General features: G+C 38.7%; 1 protein-coding gene and 1 non-coding gene across 2 annotated transcripts in view; one reads left to right on the top strand and one right to left on the bottom strand.

Moving 5' to 3' along the window:
• C21H8orf34 (chromosome 21 C8orf34 homolog) overlaps positions 1 to 22,689 on the bottom strand; it is a 357,039-nt gene that overhangs the window by 106,207 nt on the left and 228,143 nt on the right. The gene's annotated exons all lie outside the window — the stretch shown is intronic.
• TRNAR-UCG (transfer RNA arginine (anticodon UCG)) lies at positions 13,059 to 13,131 on the top strand. Its single transcript has one exon. It is a non-coding gene; the product is annotated as a tRNA-Arg (tRNA).

Below are 22,689 nucleotides of genomic sequence, written 5' to 3'. Positions count from 1 at the left end.
GGCTGGGGGGCAGGAGCTTTGGACACAGTGAAAAAAATTTCCACCCTCAAGGAGCTTTCATTTTAGATGTGCTGGTGGAGGTGCAGAAAGGCAGATGCATAGAGGGGAGATGCTGAGCAGACTGAGTTGTGTACCAGGCTTGCCCTCCCTGGGCTCCAAACTCTCTACAAAGAACTTCAGACACGATTTAGCAACTGAACAAAAATGATGACTTCATTCAGCTATTTTGAAGGACATGATATTCTTTCACTAGAAAACAACAGTATATCATAAATGCCAATTGGATCCAGGGAACCACGGTAAACAGTTTAGGTTTTAAGAAATTTTGAACCATTTTCTACAAAGGGGTAGAAGATTACCTTATCCTTGTCCTCCAAAGTCTTCCTTTAATTCTCAAAGTGTCTTTCATAACATTGGTCATAGAGTTATTTCTAAGTCTCTTTCTAACTGTTCATTTTCCATTTCAAGATTCCACTATGTTTCTCCAGAATTATTTTTTGAAGGAAATTCTAACAATTTAGGGGTGGGCTTCCCTTGTGGCTCAGCTGGTAAAGAATCAGCCTGCAATGTGGGAAACCTGGGTTTGATCCCTGGGTTGGGAAGATCCCCTGGAAAAGGGAAAGGCTACCTACTCCAGTACTCTGGCCTACACTTCCATGGAGTGTATAGTCAATGGGGGTCACAAAGAGTCGGACACAACTGAGCAACTTTCACTCACTCACTAACAATTTATTGTCACTCAGTTTCAAAGTCTTAAAAAAGTCAAATTGTCATCAACATCAAAAACTTATCAGGGATCTTCAGAGGCAAAATCCTTCACTGAGGAATGAGACTGCAATCTGCTGTGAGACCTGGGTGTATTTTCACCATCTCTCCAGTTACTTGTCAAGCTTCCTGAGGCTTCAAAGATCAGGTCTGATATCCTCCGCACCATCAGGGCTTAGCATACTAATTTACATTTGTGTGCCCCTCCTACCCTCGAGTAACTATGTGATTTAAATAGCATCTATCTGAAGTCACTAAAGACTTGTAAGAGTGCCCTCTCTACTCTCGAAGAATGGCACTTCTCTCTGTGGAACTTTGCTGCCCTCCACCCAAGTCCCAACTAAGTCTCAGTTCCTCGGGGAGTTCCTCTCCCCAAGAGGGATGAGTTCTTCCTCTCATTCTGCTTTCCAAACCCACTGACTCCATCTCTGGGTCTCCCTTACCCCTGGCCATTCCAGTTGACCTTTCGTGGGTGGTCTGGCCCTCTGACACCATTTCTCAGGCCCCCTTAGCTGTACTATCTGTGTGCCAGACACAGCTCTACCTTCCAGAACCTCTGATAAATAATTCTACTCCAGGAACTCCTTTGCCAACAAGAAGTTTCCAACAGTACCTAGATTTTACTCCTTATTTTAGTTGCTGTTCGTTGTTGTTCAGTTACTAAGTCATGTCCAACTCTTAGCAACCCCATGAACTGCAAGATGCCAGGTCTTCCTGTCCTTCACTGTCTCCCGGAGGTTGCTCAAACTCATGTCCACTGATTCGATGATGCCATCCAACCACCTCATCCTCTGTCGTCCCCTTCTCCTCCTGCCCTCAATCTTTCCCAGCATCAGAGTCTTTTCCAAGGAGTCAGCTCTTCACATCAGGTGACCAAAGTATTGGAGCTTCAGCTTCAGCATCAGTCCTTCTAATAAATATTCAAGGTTGATTTCCTTGAGGACTGGTTTGATCTCCTTGCTATCCAAGGGACTCTCTAGAGTCTCCTCCAGCACCACAGTCTCAGCCTTCTTTATGGTTCAACTCTCACATCCATACATGACTACTGGAAAAAACCATAGCTTTGACTATATGGACCTTTGTCAGCAAAGTGATGTCTCTGCTTTTTAATATGCTGTCTAGGTTTGTCATAGCCTTTCTTCCTAGAAGCAAGTATCTTTTAATTTCATGGCTGCAGTCACCGTCCACAGTGATTTTGGAGCCCAAGAAAATAAAGTCTCTCACTGTTTCCACTTTTTCCCCATCTGTTTGCCATGAAGTAATGGGACTAGATGCCATGATCTTCGTTTTTTGAATGTTGAGTTTTAAGCCAGCTTTTTTTCGCTCTCCTTATTTTAGTATATTCTCTTAAAAATCTTCCTTCTAACATTCATCCGTAGGCACTCTATTTCTTGTCTCTTGCTGTTTATGTCACATGAGGTAACAATGCATCAAGACAAAGCACCTTTCTGCTGACCCTGGAATGGAATAGAATAACACTCCCCTTCACCAGAGGGCTTTCTTTATATTCTGCTTTTAAAATTCTCTCCCTTGTTCACAAGAATTTCTGAACATAAACCTCTAAAATAAAATGATGGATGGTGACATGCTCTTTCCTCTCACATTTTCCTTTTAACTTCCTATCTCCTGAAAGTGAGATATGAGCCTGCAAACCATCGGTAACTCTCTAATCAAATTTATAGTTCTCTCACACATGCCTGATTGCAGACGTGACGCTGCTGTTGGTGGCCTCTTATCTAGGCTGCTAATTACACTCCTGGCAGAAGTTAAAGAATTTTAAAACCAAATCTAAGGAGGGCACACATGGAGAATCAATTTGCTTTTTTTTTCAGTCTCTTCTGCTTTACCTCAACTCAGATATAAAAATGTCAACACAAAATTAGGTAGAGAAGATGACGCATGGAGCAGGACTGATCCTTACCACCCCTTGGGACTAACTAAACTAGATTTTCCAGGCAGATTGACCAGCACGTGGACCACTGACACACACCTTGGCCAGGTTATTACTCACACCATGGATGACCCAGGGGACATTCCAACCTTCCTGAAATTCGAGGCAGTCGTGAAAAAGGATTACATTCAAATTGCCGGACTGCCCTGGGCCTAAGGAGACTCCAAGAGAAAACAGCCAAACGCAGAATGTTTGAGCTAAAAGCAGCTCTGGGCATTGGAATCCACAAGCTTCCTTCAACATGACCATTCGTTCGCATTTTAAACTGGATTCCCTGTCTCTAAAATAATCTGGCGAAGTGTGGGTATGCTTTCAGCCTTCCGTCATCCCTAGACGGCACCCTTTTAAAAATCTATCCACATGGAAATAGGCAGTTGAGGTCCTTATTTGACAGACAGCGTAGAGCAATGTCCTCAGTTTCTAGGGTACACTAGACTCGCCTGGACTACAGGAGTCCCCAGCCTCCCGGCTACAGACCTCCTCTGAGCTGACAGGTACCTCCTGTCAGATCAGTGGCAGCCTTAGATTAGAAATAAAGTGCACAATAAATGTAATACACTCAAAATATCCTGAAACCATCTCCTATCCCCCAACCCCTATCCATGGAAAAATTGTCTTCCACAGAACTGGTCCCTGGTGCCAGAAAGTTTGAGGACTGATGACCTGGAGGACTTCTTAAAACATAGATTGCTGAGTTTTATCCACAGAGTTCCTGAGTCCAGTCTGGAGGATGGTCCGGGAATTGTCTTTCTACCTAGTTCTCAGGTGATACTGATACTATCAGGTAGGACACAGTCCCCCGTAAGTGCCTCCTCTTTATATTAACAGCTTTGGTAAGGGATGGGCCTCCCATTCATTCTCATTGTGTAGTAGTATTAGACTATGCCTGGAATGCCAAAAATAGTTAAGACTCTACCAGAGAATGTTGGTATTTTTCTTTCTCCAACTAGCGACTTTTAGCTGAACACTCAATTTTACTCCCAAGTATATATGGTTTTTCCAGTACTCATGTACAGATCTAAGAGTTGTATCATAAAGAAGGCTGAGCACTGAAGAATTGATGCTTTCGAGCTGTGGTTCTGGAGAAGACTCTTGAGCATCCCTTGGACTGCAAGAAGATCAAACCAGTCCATCCCAACGGAAATCAACCCTGAATATTCATTGGAAGGACTGATGCTAAAGCTGAAGCTTCAATACTTCAGCCACCTGATGTGAAGAGCCAACTCACTATAAAGACTCTGATGCTGGGAAAGATTGAGGGCAGGAGGAGAAGGGGGTGACAGAGGATGAGATGATTCAATGGATATCAGTTAGAGAAAGCTCCTGCAGATTCTAGTGGAAGTCTGGCATGCTGCAGTTCATGAGGTCACAAAGAGTCAGACTGAAAGTGTGAAAGCATTAGCTGCTCAGTCGTGCCCAACTCTCTGCGATCCCATGGACTACAGCCCACCAGGCTCCTCTGTCCGTGGCATTTTCCAGGCAAGGATACTGGAGTGGTTTGCTTTTTCCTTCTCCAGGGGATCTTCCCAACCAAGGGATCGAGCCCAGGTCTCCTTCACCACAGGCACAATTCCATCTTATTGAAGTTAGAAATCTCAGAGTAGATTGCACTTGAGCTTGGGGTGCTGCATCTGTAGTCTCCATCAGAGCGCTGCTTAGCAAGTCTGCCTGGTAAGCAGCATTCAGCACAGAGCAGCTGTGGGAAGTCTCCTTAATATGTTGATTTCTAACAGGTTGAAAAATGGGATTGTGTGGGGAGCCAAACCACCCTTTTGAAAAACTGCCAAAGCTTTTGTTCCCTCCTCAGCCATTCCTTCCTTTAATCAGAGACCCTTCCTTTATGGTCCTGAAATAGAAAGCTGCCTCAGATGTGTATCTGATGGGAGACCACCCCCTCTTTTGTATGTGGCCCTGGGAACATCTGTTAGATCGCTGAGTTCTGTATATAGTCAATCTCTCTCCCTCTCTGACATGACCACATTTTTCCATGCCACAGCCCTGGAAGTGACAGTATGTTGTGTTGCCTTAGTCAGATGGTTCATATGCCTTTCTTTGCAATTTCCATTCCATAAGATTGGGAGTAATTGAAAGTAATTTGTGATGAGCAGCAGAATTATGAGGCAGACCGAAATTCCCAAATTACCAGTAATATTACTTTGTACCAAAGAGCAGTAAGAGTTTAGCAGGGTTCTATACACCCACAGATGGCAACTGAGGGAATATTGCCAGTGATGCGCATATCACAATATCTGAGAAATTGTTTCTTGATGTGGAATTAGCATGAGGGAAGGATCCATGGGCAGCTTCCAAGCAATTCTTCTTGAGAAAGTTGTACATTTTTCCAAGGAGGAAATAAAGGAAGTTCTAGCAAAACCCAAGTTCCATCTACTTAGGAGGGATCGGAGGTAGAGCAGGGGGGTAAAGAACAGTGAAAGATCCCTTAGAAGGGATCCCTGAGAAGATCCCTTAGAAATCTGAAACCACTGTGTTCGGAGGTTGCAGCCTCAGCCAGGTTAGCCAGCTTGCTTCATACCAAACAGAAAGGCTCCCAAAGTGGGGATTTTGTGACCATACTTCTTCTCCATAAGAGTAACATTCTCCATATTTCAACAGAACACAGTAGAATGCAAGATGTGTGAGTATAGCAACAAAATGTGGTCTCCTCTATGCCATGCTTTATTTATGTTCCCATAACAGGGCTTCCCTGGTGGCTCAGAAGTAAGGAAATTGCTTGCCACTACAGGAGATTCAAGAGATGTGGGTTCAATCCCTGGGTCAGGAAGATCCCCTGGAGTAGAAAATGGCAACCCACTCCAGTATTCTTGCCTGGAAAATTCCACGGACAGAGGAGTCCAGGGGGTTACAGTCCATGGGATCACAAAGAGTCAGACACAACTGAACACGCACCTCTACCTTTACCTAACAGGTGACAAACAGTTACTAATTGAATAAAGTTTCTGTTAGCACTATCCATAAGCTTGATATACTTCCTAGGTTTTAAGTTTGTTTTGAGGCAAGAAGCATGATTTAAGTTTGTTTTTTGCATAACTTTCTGCAATAAATACAACTCACATAATAAATGGTTTTCGAACGAGTCAATGTTAAAGTGCTTTGTTTATTAGGATTTGGAGAGCATACACTGAAATTTGCTGATAAGTAATTTGATGTCCTGGAAAACAAGATTGGCTGAGAAAATGTCAAGTATATGGAGTCCTTGAAGAGATTTTAATAGACTAGATAAACACCTTCTTTCATTCTTGTAACAATGCTCTTAAAATTCTTCTTAAGAAACACAACACCAAATATAAATGCCTGTACCAGTAGAAAAGGCAGTAAGGCAAAAAGATTTTAGGATGATTCATCTTTAGGCTTAACAGTCTAAAAGAAGAAATACGTTTGGTGACTTACCACAGAATATAAACACTGCTTTGTTAAATTTTAACTACCTTAGTCAAGAATTTATTTTTTCTGATGTTCACATCAATTGATCTCTTAAAAGGATCATAGAATTTATTTATAGTGAAACTACTTTCTGACTTCTGCAAACTAAAATAGTTTGCACTGGTAACCAGAGTTAGCTTGTAAATAAGATTTTCTCAAGGAGTCTTAACTATTTCTTTATCTAACTTATTGTTATTGTGATATAATTACCATATTTCAAGTTATAAGTTACTGTTTCCAAAATTTCATTTCTTTTTCTAACTTTTATATGGCATGATTTAGATGTTATGGGCTTCCCTGAGGGCTCAGATGGTAAAAAATCTGCCTGCAATGTGGGAGACCTGGGTTTGATCCCTGGGCTGGGAAGATCCCCTGGAGGAGGGCATGGAAACCCACTCCAGTACTCTGGCTTAGAGCATTCCATGGACAGAGGAGTCTGGCAGGCTGTAGTCCACGGGGTCTTAAAGGGTCAGACACGACAGAGTGACTAAGGACACAAAGCATTTAGATATCATAGAATTTCTGGTTTTAAGTAAGAAAATAGACTATTATATTAACATTCTGAAAACAATGCTCATTTTAAAATTTAAATGCTCTTTCCTGAAAACACAGATTTACTGAAACATGATACATGATTGCACTGGTACACAGTTATTTGCTTTTCTTTTTAGGTAGTTCATACTCAGTTTTAAGCACTAACGTTTACAATTGAAATAAATACATACTCTGAATTTTGATTCTTATTCTGAAATGTTAGTATTCTTTGTTTTATAGCAATAATATATACAGTCTGATTTAATCTAAAATATTTATTTTATACCAGTGAGACAAACTAACTGTTCAGTGATTAGGAAGATAACAGAAGACATACATAGAGATAAACAAAATATATGTTTGATTTGGTTTATGTAGGCCATTTAGAAACTGTGATCCAATTAAAAAGGTAATTACCATAACAAGTAATTGAACATAATTATGATTTTAATTTTACTACAAAGGGTACCTGGGAGGTCCAGCATGCCAAGCAAGTGAATCAACAAGAAGCTACCACATGTAGATAAAAATGAGAAATATAATTTTTTCACTATTTCTTCCTGTTTCTCACATTAGATACCTCATCTTATGCCAGTATGGAAGTTAAAATTTTAAAAAAGAAGACTCATTTAAGTGAAACTTCTCATATTATAAAAACAAAATAAAGTCCTACAAATCCTATTGCTATTACATTATCAGACAGGGTATTTAAGCAAGAATAACTACTAGCATGTTTTCAAAAATTATTATTGTCACATCATGATTGATATTCTTGATACTACTTATATAGAGATATATAGTGAAAATTGCTGTTGTGTCCAGCTCTTTGCAAGCCTATGGACTGTAGCCTGCCAGGCTCCTCTGTCCATGGGATTCTCCAGGCAAGAATACTAGAGCTATTCCCTTCTCCAGGGGATCTTCCTGACCCAGGGATGAAATCCAGTTCTCCTCCCATGGCTGGCAGATTCTTTACCATCTGGGCCAGCAAGGAAGCCAAACAGGAACTCATGATTTTCTGTCATGGCAATTTCTATAACTATTTTATCTACAGAAGTAGCACATAAAGGAAAAATCCTTTCTAAACCAAATCACTTAAAGACATGTTTTTACTGTTGTCATTCTGTCAAACACATTATTTTAATATCCCCAAAGGAAAAAAAAATGTACCAAATGCGTATAAGGTATATGATTCTTATTTTCCTAAGATTTTTGAAGGCAGTCTGTTTTTGTATATAATTAATTTGCTTATATGACAATCATCCTTTAATCTCTGAAAGCCCTTAGAAAATATTCAATACTGTTCTTTCGAAACATCCCACCCTCACCTTCTCCCACAGAGTTCAAAAGTCTGTTCTGTACTTCTGTGTCTCTTTTTCTGTTTTGCATATAGGGTTGTCATTACCATCTTTCTAAATTCCATATATATGTGTTAGTATGCTGTAATGTTCTTTATCTTTCTGGCTTACTTCACTCTGTATAATGGGCTCCAGTTTCATCCATCTCATTAGAACTGGTTCAAACGTATATTATCTATGGTGAAACAGATCACCAGCCCAGGTGGGATGCATGAGACAAGTGCTCGGGCCTGGTGCACTGGGAAGACCCAGAGGAATCGGGTGGAGAGGGAGGTGGGAGGGGGGATCGGGATGGGGAATACGTGTAAATCTATGGCTGATTCATATCAATGTATGACAAAACCCACTGAAAAAATAAATAAATAAATAAAGGAGAAAAAAAAAGAAGAAAATATTCAATAAAAATCTTTTATTAGAGGCTTAAAAAAAAAAAAAAAAAAAGGCTTACAAAAATACAGCAGAAAACACACTGGACATTCCTCTACTTGTGGGGCTCCTTCCCGATTTGTATGGGAGCTGCAGGATGTTCTATGCTTTTATTCGCCAGCCACTGGGGAATTAAACTACTTGCCTAACGATGCTCAGTGAAACTGGGATACTGTTAGATGCTGAAATTTAAGGATTTACACATCACACTTCATTTGTTTCCATGGGCTCAGCTGGTGGGACAGAAACATCCTCTTATTGGATCAACTATCAAATCAGAACAATTCAGTCTGAAAATAAGCTTCATCTTCATGATTTAATCACTTCCTAAATGCCCCTCACCTCCTAATATCATCACCTTGAGGTTTAGGATTCAACGTATGAATTTGGGGGAGACACAAACTTTCAATGGTAGCAACCAAGTGTTTTTGACAAGTTCATGTTTATGAGAAGAAATCTAAATAGAACTTGAATTTTAAATAAAACCCATAAGAATTAGAAACAAGTTTTTCTCCCCCTTATATGAAACACAGTCATCGCTAGAATCAAGATACCTATAAAATTCATAATGCTTGTGATAGTGTTTTCATTTCACAATAGCAACTAAATTTTTACTTAAAATGCAGCTGGAAAAAGGATGCTTAAATAATCAATGTCTCACTTTGAAGTTATTCATTACTTTATTGGTTTCAGATTTCTAGTGTAGTATCTAAATTACAAGGACTTCCCTGGTGGCTCAGACGGTAAAGTGTCTGCCTACAGTGTAGGAGACCTGGGTTCAATCCCTGGGTCGGGAAGATCTCCTGGAGAAGGAAATGGCAACCCACTCCAGTATTCTTGCCTGGAAAATCCCATGGTAGGAGGAGCCTGGCCGGCTACAGTCTATGGGGTCGCAAAGAGTCAGACACGACTGAGAGACTTCACTTTCACTTCACCTAAATTACAACACTCATAACCTAAAAATAGAGTAACTATTTCATCTCAATAATATAGGTAACAATTTATCTGCTGCTTTATTTGAATTTTTGTTGCCTAACAGTTTTGTTTTTTTTTAATTTCATATAAACATCTTGCCTTAGTCTACCCCATCAGCTTTTTATCCTAAAACAGATTAGGCAGTACAATGAATTTGAAAAATGTGCCTAATTCCACAATTGAACCAACAATTTGTTTTAAAACTGGGAGGGCAGCATTGTATAGTAGCAAGACTGGGGCTTTCAAGTCAGATTGAGCAAGGTTCAAATTCTACCTGTGCAATTTAGGAGTCTTTGGTGCTTAAGCAGCTTACTTGGTCTCCTTGAACTTCATTTGTTGCTTGCAAAATAAATCTTAAAAGCATCCACTTGGAAGAGTTGTTTGTGAGGATTAGAGAAAATGTCTCTAAATACCGAATCTGATGTTTGGTACCCAGCTGGTGCTTCTTAACAAGCATAACTTCAAAATGCTGTGGAGAAAGGAATGCTGTTCATGTGCTTCTTAAAGCAATACCCAAATCCAAGGCTCAATGTACATATGTGTTTTTCAATAGTACATATAAGGCCATTGAATTGATCAATTTGGCTGAACTCATTCACTGAGAATTTTAACTGAATTGATCATTGGTTTTAACAATTTACAGACTAGATTTCTGAGCCCTCATTGTTCAATATACATCAATTCTGGCTCTGAATCAACACAGCCTTTATTCTGCTCTCCCCAACATTTTTCTGACCATTTATCTGTGGGAATTTAACAAGCTACAGAATTGAATCTGAACTCATTATATTTCTGAACTGTGTGTGTGAACTGATAGAAGAGATAATGAAGAGGAGCTCTGGTTGACAAAAAGAAAAAAAAGGCATAAAGAGGAAAGTTTGGGATAATAAGAATTTCATGTATTAAATGAATATTATATTCTTTCATGGATTCTCTCACCACTTTCATTATCACAATTGCTTACCATGTTGCTCAGAGAGTTTCTTAGTTTCAAAGTACCATAATGATAAAACAACTGGTACAAATTTCTGATTTTTTGAGATTTACTAAAATAGGATCATTTAAATTTGCATAATTATTTATGTAAATGATCATGTTCTTATTTTATCTATTATATATTAACATAATATAATTAATATAATAATAAATGATATTACATATTAAAACTATTCTAAATTCTTATCATTTATTTCACTAAATTCAACACTAACACTATTTTTATCATACAAAACTTTTTCTTTTTTTTACAAACAGGCTGTAACATTTTTTTCTAAAATTCTTCTAGAAAGCTACATAACATTAGATAAGCATTTAAAAAAAACCTTAATTTTCACATTTATTAGCATAATTCTTATTACTCTTGGTTTTGAATATTAAAGCCTAAATATTTTGCTAATTTTAAAATCATTCTCAGAAATCACAGCTAAGTTAAACAATCACTTAGAATCAGTTATACCTGTTCAAATCTAAAATCAGACAAATTTAGAAAGAGGTAATGACAATTCATGACTTAAGAGAAAGGAGTGGGGCTTGCTAGATTATCTAAATGACTTAACAATCCTCTTTTCCAGAGCAATATACTCCTCTACAGAATTTATGAATATTTCTTACAACTCAAACTTGTTTGCAATCTCAGTATCTACCCAAATCAGCTCCTAAATCCTAATACTTTATTTCTGTTAAAGATTTTCTTTCTGTGATGTGGAACTATTTTATATAAAGTATATATGTCCTCTTTAATGCTCTCTCTCTTCTGGAATGGTGATATTGTATTTTATTTTTGCTATGAAGATGACAAATCCTGGGCCAACAGTGACACACACTGATTCTTAGAAGAGAGCTCTATCACATTCTGTATTTCTTATGAGCTCAGTGAACACTTTTAAATAAACAAGGTTCAGTTGGTCCCATGGGACTTAACTCAAAGGAAAAGAAACAGAAAGAGAAATAAGCAAGCTTATCCTCCTTCAGATGTTATATATAATGCTCACTGTTCTTATAGGTTTTTTATTTTAAAACTTTAGCCAGTCTTTAAAACGGTTTCGAAGGTAAGTATGGTACAACTCCTGTCTACCCTTACCATCTGGGGTTTATAGTCAATGCAGATTCTGCCAGCTAGATGCTGATGTATACACCTGGGTCTGCCTACTTCTAACTCTTAGGATTATTTTCATAATTTGAATGTGAGAAATTTCCCCAAAGTCAGATATTAAAAATAATGAATGTAACATCTTTTTTTACTGTTTTCTGTCATCTATCATTTTTTTTTCTTATGATTATTGGAAAGCCTATGTATAATTAGATTCTGATTTTTACTGCAATAAATATTTAAAAGCTGTTGGGATATACTTTTCTTCCTGAAACTGAGACTTCTTTCCAGACTGATCAAATTTGTCCTTTAGATTTCTACTCGTGTTTTAAATCTGTATATAACACAGTTCTTGGCTTGTTTATTTATTTCTCTTATTGGAATCAAGAGGCGCATAGTAAAATAGATCTACAGTCTTTCATATCGTCTATTCTCCAAGCACTTGAGAAAAAGGTAGTTAGTAGAGAACAGATTGATACTCCCAGCTAGGTCATGATGGAGTCTTTGTTCCTCTTCACAAGCATCAATTTGAGGATCCAGACTCCATTTCTTAATCTTCAACAGTGATCAGGATTGATCCTCACAAATTAATTCCAAGCCATAATTTTGTTTAAATCTTATCAATAGCCTGTTAAGTAAAATCTGAATTCCCCAAACAACATTCCATGTGACGTATACAACAGAATTTGAAAACCATCAACTAAGGGAACCTGTAGACCAGGATCTGAGGCTCCAGAGTTCTCACTGTTCTCACTATTGTCAAATCCAACTGTAAATCATCTCATTTCTTTCTGTTCAATATGACTGTACTGAAAAGGTTTCTTCAGTCCAAAATCAGTGTTAAATCTCACTATCTGTGTTTGGCAGTCAGTCTGTAACGCTGGCACTTGGCTACAATGAGTCTGTAAGATGTGGGATTGCTAGGAGTGCTTTCCAACTACAGTGCACAAAATATTTTTTTCCTCTTGAAAACTCAGTGGTTTGCTTCTTAATTTGGAAAAAAATAAAGAACATTTTAAAAAGAATTTCATGGAGTTATTATAAAAGTTCCTTAGCTAATAAAATACTGTGAATATGCCCATGCTCTGAGCTTAATTTTTTAATTTCCAAATTAATTTCAACATGTGTTAGTCACTCAGTCATATCCAATTATTTGTGACCCCATGGACTTCAGCCCTCTAGGCTCCTCTGTCCATGGGATTCTCCAGGCAAGAATACTGGAGCGGGTTGCTATTCCTTTCTCCACGGGACCTTCCCAACCCAGAGATCAAACCTTAGTCTCCTGCATTGCAGGCAGATTCTTTACAGTCTGAGTAACCAGGGAATACTTCGGTGCAAATTGATTTAATTCAACAATTGTTTGTTGATGACTTAATCTGTTACATTATTCCCTTAAAAAAACCAAGGGGAAAGTAAAATTAAAATTAATAAAGCCAAATTCTAATAATAGTCTAATAATATCAAATTCAGATTCTAATAAAATCAGAGCTACACGCTGCACTTTAAGCCCCACTCAGGGACTTCCCTAGTGGTCCAATGGTTAAGATGCTGCGCTTCGAACGCAGGGGGCACAGGTTCAATTCCTGGTCAGGGAACTAAGATCACAAGTGCCATGTGGCACAGTCTAAAAAACACAAAAACAAAAAAATAAACTCCACTCAGAACCTGTAGATGGGATCCTGAAGTAATGGGCAGTAGCCAACATAAGGTGAAAATTCTGACCAGAATCAGGTCTCCCAAATTTTTCCAAAGCACCCAATTGAGAAAGGAAAATAAAATTTCACCATGTCCCTTCCTTTCCCAGTCTGACTCATTGGTTTTTGATTCTTTCTCTCCTATGGATGGCTTCTCCAGTGGCAAAAGTGGTAAAGAATCTGCCTGGAGTGCAGGAGACTTGGGTTCAATCCTCAGGTCAGGAAGATCCCCTGGAGAAGGAAATAGCAATCCTCTCTGGTATTCTTGCTGGAAGAATTCCATGGACAGAGGAGCCTGGAGGGCTACAGTCCATGAGGTCTCGAACAGTCAGACACCACTGAGCTCACACCCTCCTAGGGATAGGTATTGTCTTCTAATTTGTTTCATTTTGTGTCTGAAAATTTCTGCCTGCCTGCTTTTGGCTATCTTTGGGAGTGACTCTGGATTTGGGGAGAGGCTTCCCGGGTGGCTCAGTGTTTAAGAATCCATCTGCCAATGCAGAAGACCTCAGAGACACAGATTGATCCCTCAGTCTGAAGGAGGACATGGCAAATCCCTCCAGGATTCTTACCTGAAAAATCCCATAGACAGAGGAGTCTGGTGGGATATAGTCCATGGGGTTGTAACATGACTGAGCAATTGAGAATACACGCACACATTGGATTTGGGGAAGGTAGTAACTTTTGCACCTCTTGGAGGATCCTCCTCTTTTAGTCCATGGATTTAATACTATCAGAAATATTTACTCTTTGTCAAGGCTGAAAGGTGACAAGATATTTGAAAGGAAAAGACCCTGATGCTGGGAAAGATTGAGGGCAGGAGGAGAAGGGGATGATAGAGGATGAGATGGTTGGATGGCATCACTGACTCAGGTGGCATGAGTTTGAGCAAACTCCAGGAGATGGCAAATGACAGGGAAGCCTGGTGTGCTGCAGTCCACAGGGTCGCAAAGAGTCAGACACAATTGAGTGACTGAATGATGATGAATAACTCTATAATCAGAAATTTGGCCAAATTAGAAGCTAATATTTAGGGTCTGACAGAAATTTTCTTTTAGGCCTTTTTCTTCATTCTAAATGTACCCAGAGGGAAAGGTGGATGGGTTGTGTCAGTCCTTAACCATCTAGGCTACAACTCAGTTCTTAGAGGAATTAAAAGCAAATGTCTCTATCTTACAAATATTTGCAGAACCAGAAATGCAGTTCTAGAGGCAAGTCAAAGTTCACCTAATCCTACCAATCCTAAAACCTCCCCTATTTATCTTAAAAGGCCTGTTACTTACATTCCTTCTTTATGCCTTTGAGATGTGGATATTCTACAAACTTCATGGAGATAATTCTTATCAAAAGGGGAATAAAAGGTGAAAGGGTCATTTGGAATTGAGGCAAATAAAAAATCATGTGTCTTCACAAATATTTATATATTAAAAAAAAAGCTTTAGCCATCAAAGCAGATAACTTATTCCAACTGTCCTTTTGTAACTAGTGAGCTTTGTATCATTGTACCTGTTTTAAGGTAGAAATTTTTAAATGAAACTATAAAGTCTCTGTGTCTGTGTGCATATGTGTATCTATTTCTGTGTTAAATATGTGGTATTTTTTTTAACCTCTGGATGATATTACTTAAATTAATTTGTAAAAGAGCTCCATTTAATTGGCTTAAAGAAAATCAAGCACTTATAAGAATTAAGCAGTCATAAAATTCTCAGAAATATAATAGAGATTTAACCCAAATACTTTTCAGGTTCATATGCTTTAGGAAAATATTCAGAATTAAAGCTAGTTTGTAAAAAAAAAAAAAAAAAAAGCTAGTTTGTGTTGATTTTATTAGAATAGGCATATCTTTAGAGTTCTCAACAATGAATATAATGCAGACATGTAACTTTTATTTCATCTGGGTTTATTAATTTTATTAATCAAATGAGTTCATGTTATCTCTACTAAATTTGTCAGCAAGAAAAAGTAGCTTGGGATGATGGCTGACTTTGCTTAATGTCTCATGAACTTTTTGTGGATAATCTAAATATAATCATTAAGTAAATGGAAGAGATGTAAGTAGGACAAAAAGTTTTTAGGTGAACTTTTCAAATAGTTTTCCCAAATCTTTTGGTAACCCGGAACATCAAAGTTTTACTAAGTTTATAAGTGATGAGTTAGACTAAACAATTAAATATCCAAATAATTTCCAAATAAGATAAAACATTGAAACACTAATTGCTAAACACAAGTTTGTCCACTTTTGCTTTTCTTTTATGGAACTAAAAGTACTTGTGCCAATTAGTAAACATCTTTATGCCATGTTGAGAAATTTTCTATGAGAAAGCACATGTCTGGAAATTATAAAAAGTATTTACAGACTTTCCCAGTCACAGAATGCTAATACTGAAGATGGTTTATAATTGTTTAATCTTTTAAAAAGTATTCCCTTTTAAAAAGTATAATTGTTTTATCTTTTAAAAAGTATTTACAGAATTTTACTAATTCTGTAAAGAATTAGTATATTTTCGTCCTTAAATGTTTGATTGAACTTATTAGTCATCCTATCTGGGTCTGGTGCTATTAATTATTAAGTTAATCTTTAATAAATACAGGCCTATTCATATTATTCATTTCTTCTTATGAGTTTAAAAATTGGGTTAGGAAGATCCCAAGGAGAAGGGAATGGTAATCCACTCCAATGTTCTTGCCCGGAGAATCCCATGAACAGAGGAGTCTGGCAGGCTACAATCCATGGAGTCTCAGAGTCAGACACAACTGAGCTACTTACGCACACACATATATCTTTCAAGGAATTGGTCCATTTCATCTAGATTATCCAATTTGTGGGCATAGATTAATTCACAGAAACCCTTTATTATTCTTTCAATAGCCATGAGATCTGTAATGATGTCCCTTCTTTCATTTCTAATATTAATAATTTGTGTCTACTCCCCATTTTCTCTTAGCCTGGCTAGAGTCTTATTTTATTTTTATCATGGTGAGATGATAAAAACAACATTGAGGATGAAAATGGCATTTTCTTGACCACAATTTAAGTCACTTTAAAAAGGCAATAATCATATTAAAGCTAAAACAAACATTAATCAATTTATTTTTATTCTAAATTTGCTTATATTTTATGTAAGTCAAAATATAATTTGGGGTACACCTACACAAGAAGAATATGTCCAAGCAAATCTTATTGCAAATCGACATGAGTTGAATGCAGTTCAAGTCTATTTGCTATGATTTTGGTTAACTCATGAGTGGCAGACTTAATATCTTATAAATCTCTACTACCAGCACAATGCCTAGCATACTGAATCTGAAGACCCAAACTTTTTTTTTATAGATACACATCCTCTTCTAGAGAATTACAGTGAAATTACTTTGTTGGAAGCATTTCAAACTTTTTGATAATACTGTGTATCCTTTCACAATACTTTAAACAGCAACATTGTTTAGATGGTATACCACAAGGGGACTAGGACCAGGGCAGACATAATAGCATCAGTAATTTTTATTGATTGTTCATCATGCTAATAAGGTAGTGATGAGAAAACTCATCATGAAAAACTCCAACTAACTTAAATAATCACTTGCTACAGAGCCACATCATTCCCTCCTTTTCCTGGCCTCCTTCCACACCTACATCCTCCCATTATTATTGTTGGTAGCAGAAGATAAAAGAGTGCCTTCTCTGGAGCAAGACCTGCTAGTTAAACTCCTTGCTCTATTATTTACTGGCTCTATGACATTTGGTAAACTGCCCAACCTCTCTGATGTCAGCATTAAATGAATTAATATACATAAAGTGCTTAGAAAAATACCTGATATAGAATACACTCAATAAAATTAGCTATTATTCCTAATTTTAATAACAAATGTGCCTCATGCACTTTCCATTAATTTATTCAACTATTCAATAATTATGTGTTCCGAGCACTGTTCTTGGTGTTGGAATTATAGTAGTGAACAAAACAGACCAGATTCCTGACCTCATGCAGGAGGAGACAAAGGGAGCAAGTAGTGAAATAAAAAGTAAGTAATGAAACCTCGGGGCTTCCTGGTGGTTCAGCAGTATAGAATCTGCCTGCAATGCAGGAGACACAGGAGACGGGTTCAATCCCTGGGTCGGGAAGGTTCCCTACAGGAAGGCATGGCAACCCACTCCAGTATTCTTGCCAGGAAAATCCCATGCACAGAGGAGCCTGGTGGGCTACAGTCCATAGGGTGCAAAGAGTTGGACATGACTGCAGGGATTGAGCACAATGAAACTTTTGAGAAAAAAGTCAGGTAAGGAGAGAGAAGGATGAAGTTAGGATAAGAAAAGGCTTCAGTGATGAAGTGACATTTGAAATGAAGAAGGAAGCCAGGCAAAGGTCAATGATCCGGGGAAACAGGAAGTGTCAAAGAAGAGCAATATGGGAAAGCACTTACTTGACCTGTTAGAGAAAGAACCAGAAGGCCAGCATGATCGCTGGTCCAGAGCAAGTGGACAGGGACTTCCCTGGTGGTCCGGTGGTTAAGAATTCGCCTTCCAATGCAGGGGGTGTGGTTCAATCCCTGGTCAGGGAACTAAGATCCCACATGCTGTGGGGCAACTAAGCCAGTGTGCTGCAACTTGAGAAGACTGCACGGCACAACTACTTAGTCCATGCACTGCAACTAGAGAAGCTCATGCGCCAAAATGAAGACCCAGCAGAGACAAATTAAAAAAAAAAAAAAAAAGGAGCAAGTGGAGAATGATGCAAACAATTTGAGAGAAGAAGCCAGAAAGCACTGGCACCCTCTGGACAGTTAAAAAGGACTCAGTGCTTCCGGTAAATGTAGGAAGAAGGACCTGGATGAAATACGTTATCACCCAGCTGCCTTTGTGCAACAATGAAGGGAAGAGGCAGATGGAGAAAAGGTGTGTGTGCGCTCAGTCACTCAGTCAGGGTAGCTGTGGAGAAAGGAATGTTTTACTCTTTCCTGCCTGCTTCTGTGAAAGCTAAAGAACTTTGAGTAGAGAGTCAAACAATTATCTCATAAATTCCTTCTAGGAAAAGTAATAACATGAGGTGATTGGATCTAAAAGACAATCTTCCCTCTCCCCCCAAATAGATACTTTCCTAAAATTTCAAAGTAAGTGGGCACACTCACTCTGCACACTGCCTGTGTACACAATTTAAAGTTGCCTCTCTTATTTCCATCTGTATTTTACATCAAAATTGATCTACTAAGGCATACCATAAATATCTCTATATTAACTCACTTGAACCAGTGGACTATTCATTACACAAATGCGAATTTCATCCTGACAATGACTTTTCTCCCAACCTTATGACATCACTAAATTGAGCCCACGTTTTCTTGGCTGAATCTCTGGCAGCAGAGAATTAACTTTTACAACACAGGCTGTTCCCTGAGTGTCATTTTATTGGCTGATGTTTTTATAAATCCTTAGGTATTCTATTGTAAAAACATGTGGGATAGTCTAAGATCTATATCAGAAATTCTCTAATTCTAAAATGTCATGATTTAAAATGTGAATTGGACCCCATCATATCATACTTTTATGACTAGTGGGCATTGTGAATCATCTTGAAATATGACTTCCCCAGGCTGTAGCCACTCTGCCACCAGCATGTCCCCTCGTGGATGTAGCAGGACATGCCATCCTGTGGATTCTCTGGTGCTTTCTCAGAAGTAGACCAGGGCACTCTAACTCATTCAAGCCACAAGAAGGAAGGGGCATCTGATTAATAGTGTTATAAATGAATGGCAGATGATTAACAAATGATAAGTGTGATGCCTTATTTCAGTTGAGTAAAAAGCCTAAACAGTCTGGGTACTCATTTAAAACTACGAGTACCTGCTCTGGGCAATGTAATCAGAAGGCTACTGAAACCAAAGTACGTTCATTTTATACAAAGTAGTCCTAATTCTCTGATTTCAGAAGCTTACACCAGGGATCCCTTAACATTGAGGCATTGATACCAAGATGACATAGAATAAGAACTCTGCTCCTCACATTCAGACAATACTGAATGGTAACTGAAGGAGAGATTCAGAGTACCTTTGTCACAGCAAGAAGATAGGTAAATTTTAAGGAAAACTTTAAGTGGCTTTTTTGTTTTTGTTTTTTTTATAATGGTAAAACCTCTTAACTTACTGTGATCCAATGAAAGGGATTTTGATTCTGTTGTTTTGGGAAAAAATGAATATGGGTGGGAGGGGAGACATGAGGTGGGAAGGGAAAGATGGGGTCAGTCAACACGCCATGCCTGCTCATGAGGAGCAAAACTGCAAGGAACAGGTGAATAAAATCAACAAACTGTATAAAGACAATTGAAATATGAAATCCCCAGGCCATCCAGCAAGAAGCAAACAACTTTCAGACTTCGTAACCAATTCAAACAAACAAACAAACAAAATTCTGACTTTAATCTTGGTGCCAACCATCTCTCCTTTATTAAACAAACAGGCAATTCAGTGGGAATGATGCCTCAGATTTGGAACATATTCCCTGTAGACTGTTGGAGCTCTGAACTGGATTCAAAATGAATCCATACATACAATATCAATCAATACAATCAATATGTTGCTGCCTTTCCCTCTAGAAGGGGCTTCCCTGGTGGCTCAGGTGGTAAAGAATCCACCAGCAAAGCGGAAAACCCAGGTTCAATCTCTGGATCGGGAAGAGCCCCTAGAGAAGGGAATATCTACCCACTCCAGTATTCCTGCCTAGGAAATTCCATGGACAGAGGAGCCTGGCAGGCTAGAGCCCATGTGTCCAACAAAGAGTCAGACACAACTGAGAGAGGAACACTTTGCCTCTAAAAGAGGAGAGAAAGTCAATATGTAACAGTTAGTGAGAAATTGAACAGGGAAAGATTTAAAAAATGAAACAGAAGGCCAAAAGATGTACAACATTCGCAGGTACCAGTATCTGGGGATGTCTATGTGTGTTTTACATAAAATGGCCTAGACAGCCCTCCAAAAGTATTGATGGGTTTCATATCCCAGGATACCGAGGGACAATTTTTGTTTGTTTTTTTAGTCACTAAGTCATGTCCAACTCTTCGTGACCCCATGTACTGTAACCTGCCAGGTTCCTCTGACCATGGGATTTCTCAGGCAAGAATACTGGACTGGGTTGCCATTTCCTAACTGCTTTCAGTTTAGAAGCAACAAGAAAACTTTAGAGGCAAGGATGGAAATATAAGCTGTGTGTGGAGAAGAAAGTGTGTTTGAATGTGTCTGTAGGTTGTAGGGAAGGAACGAGTTCTTCCACGCACCTGAGGTCGGCTCACTTTGGAAGAGAGAACGTGGGTAAGATGGGAGTTAATCACAGAATCTTAATGGGGAAAAGAGACAAGCCTGGTTTGGTTGGGGCTTAGGAAATAAGAGAAATAAAAATATGTAAAAACAAACATATATGCACGTCCTCAGGCTGTTTCTCTCATACCCACCTTCTACCCTTATCAGCAAAAGTCAGAAGATGATACCACTTTTCAGGGCTACTAACTCCTAACCTTTTTGCCATGCTGATTTATTACTAAAAGAACCTAGAGTCACACTACATGAATTCTGACATTGTAAAAGAAGAAAACTACTTAAAAGGGAAATGGGATCTAGGAAAGCAAAGGGACCGGGCTGAAAGACAGTCTGGGCATTCAAAGCAAAAGGAAATTGTCCCCACGGTAGCTGTTGATGGCAACTCAAGTGTTTGTTGGATCCAAGTCTGGAACCTGTCATTAGGCTTACCAGTGACACAACATTAGAGGAAAGGAAATCATACAGGGCTTTTAATCTCAAGTTAGAAAATGGAAGGTGGGCAGTGGCACTGAGTACCAGAATAACTTACAGAGCCATGTGCTATAGCTGGAAGAATATCGAATTTTGATTCAGAAGTCTTGGGTTTATGTACACCAAAGACATTTCTTGGCTGTGTGTAGAAGTTATTTAAACTTTCTGGGTCAAGTTTCAACCATCTATGCAGTTGGTGTAAAAATTAGGAGGACTGGTTTTAAAATGAATTAATATTTGCTAGAGTACTTAATATAATTTTAAGCTCTCTATGAATCAAATATCTTATTAATTTTATTTTGTTGGGATGGTCATGCTATCATTCTGTCTGCACTGAATCTCTTTCTCTTGATAAAGGCTTCTCCTCAACTTTTCATGATTCTGGTGGAATTTCCAATCAAGGGGTGTCTCTTCCCCTAACACAGGAGTGAGCTTATGACCAAAGGTAAAGCAGATATCTCATCATCCCTACTCTGTGCCTGATCTCTGGTAGCAAATAATCAGGGGTATGCTAGCAGAGTCTTTCTAAACATTATCATATGAACTCTGGGTGAGAAAAAGGCCCTAGCTTTAAGGATATCTATAATCCTGGAGCACCCAGGTGCCAGGGCCATCCTTACCCACATGGAGTGGCCCAACAGAAAGTTGAATCTGGAGGTAAAAATAGAGATGTTGATGGAGAGAAAGAAAGTTGAGTCTAGAGATAGTGATGAAGAGACACAGTAGACAAAAAGGGAGACAGAGAGGAAGAAAGAGATTCCGGTTGATACTCCTCCAATCTTTCATTCACTCAAGTATTCAGTGGCTATTTCACGTGGGTCACAAGTTACTTAACGTACGGAGGATATATCCATGATTCAAGACAGCCTTGGTTCCAGCTCCCATGCAGTTAATATTTTAATGAGAGTGAAGGAATGATAAACAATTTACATAAGAAATTCAAGTCAAGCAGATTATGATAGACAGTAAGCCAAGCATGCCTAGAGAGATGAAGAGTTATGAGGTGTGAGGTCATTTCTGATACATGTACAATGTGGCCTACTGACCCCAATGCTGATGACAGTCACAAAGCCTTTTCTGGAAAGACATGACAAATCTTTCACTTCTCTCATACTGCTGCTAAAAGAGAATGCAAGTGAAGTGAAAGTCACTCAATCATGTCTGACTCTCTGTGACCCCATGGACTATACAGTCCATGGGATTCTCCAGGCCAGAATACTGGAGTGAGTAGCATTCCCCTACTCTAGAGGATCTTTCCAACCCAGGGATTGGACCCAGGTCTCCCACATTGCAGGTGGATTCTTTACCAGCTAAGCCACAAGGGAAGCCCAAAAGAAAATGCAAAGTTTTACTCTATGAACTATTAGTTCTGTCGCTGAGAGAGAGATTTTGACTACATATGTCTAATAGGCAACCTAAATTTAACATGCAAATATCTCTGATTCCTCATCAAGCTTCTCCCTATCTTTTTTATTTCACCAAATAGTACATTTTAGAACTTCCCTGGTGGTCCAGTGCTTAAGAATCTGCCTTGTAATGGTGGTGGGGGAGGACACAGATTTGATCACTGGTTGGGGAACTAAGATCCCACATGCCGTGGGGCAACTCAGCCTGAGAGCTGCAACTACTGAGCTCAGATCCCACAACTAGAGAGAAGCCCACACACCACAACAAAAGATCCCACAT

This window comes from Dama dama, chromosome 21 (genome assembly GCF_033118175.1).
Source record: "Dama dama isolate Ldn47 chromosome 21, ASM3311817v1, whole genome shotgun sequence".
Taxonomy (NCBI): domain Eukaryota; kingdom Metazoa; phylum Chordata; class Mammalia; order Artiodactyla; family Cervidae; genus Dama; species Dama dama.
The sequence above is the reverse complement of the archived record's forward strand: the minus strand, read 5'-3'. Positions and strand labels throughout refer to the sequence as shown.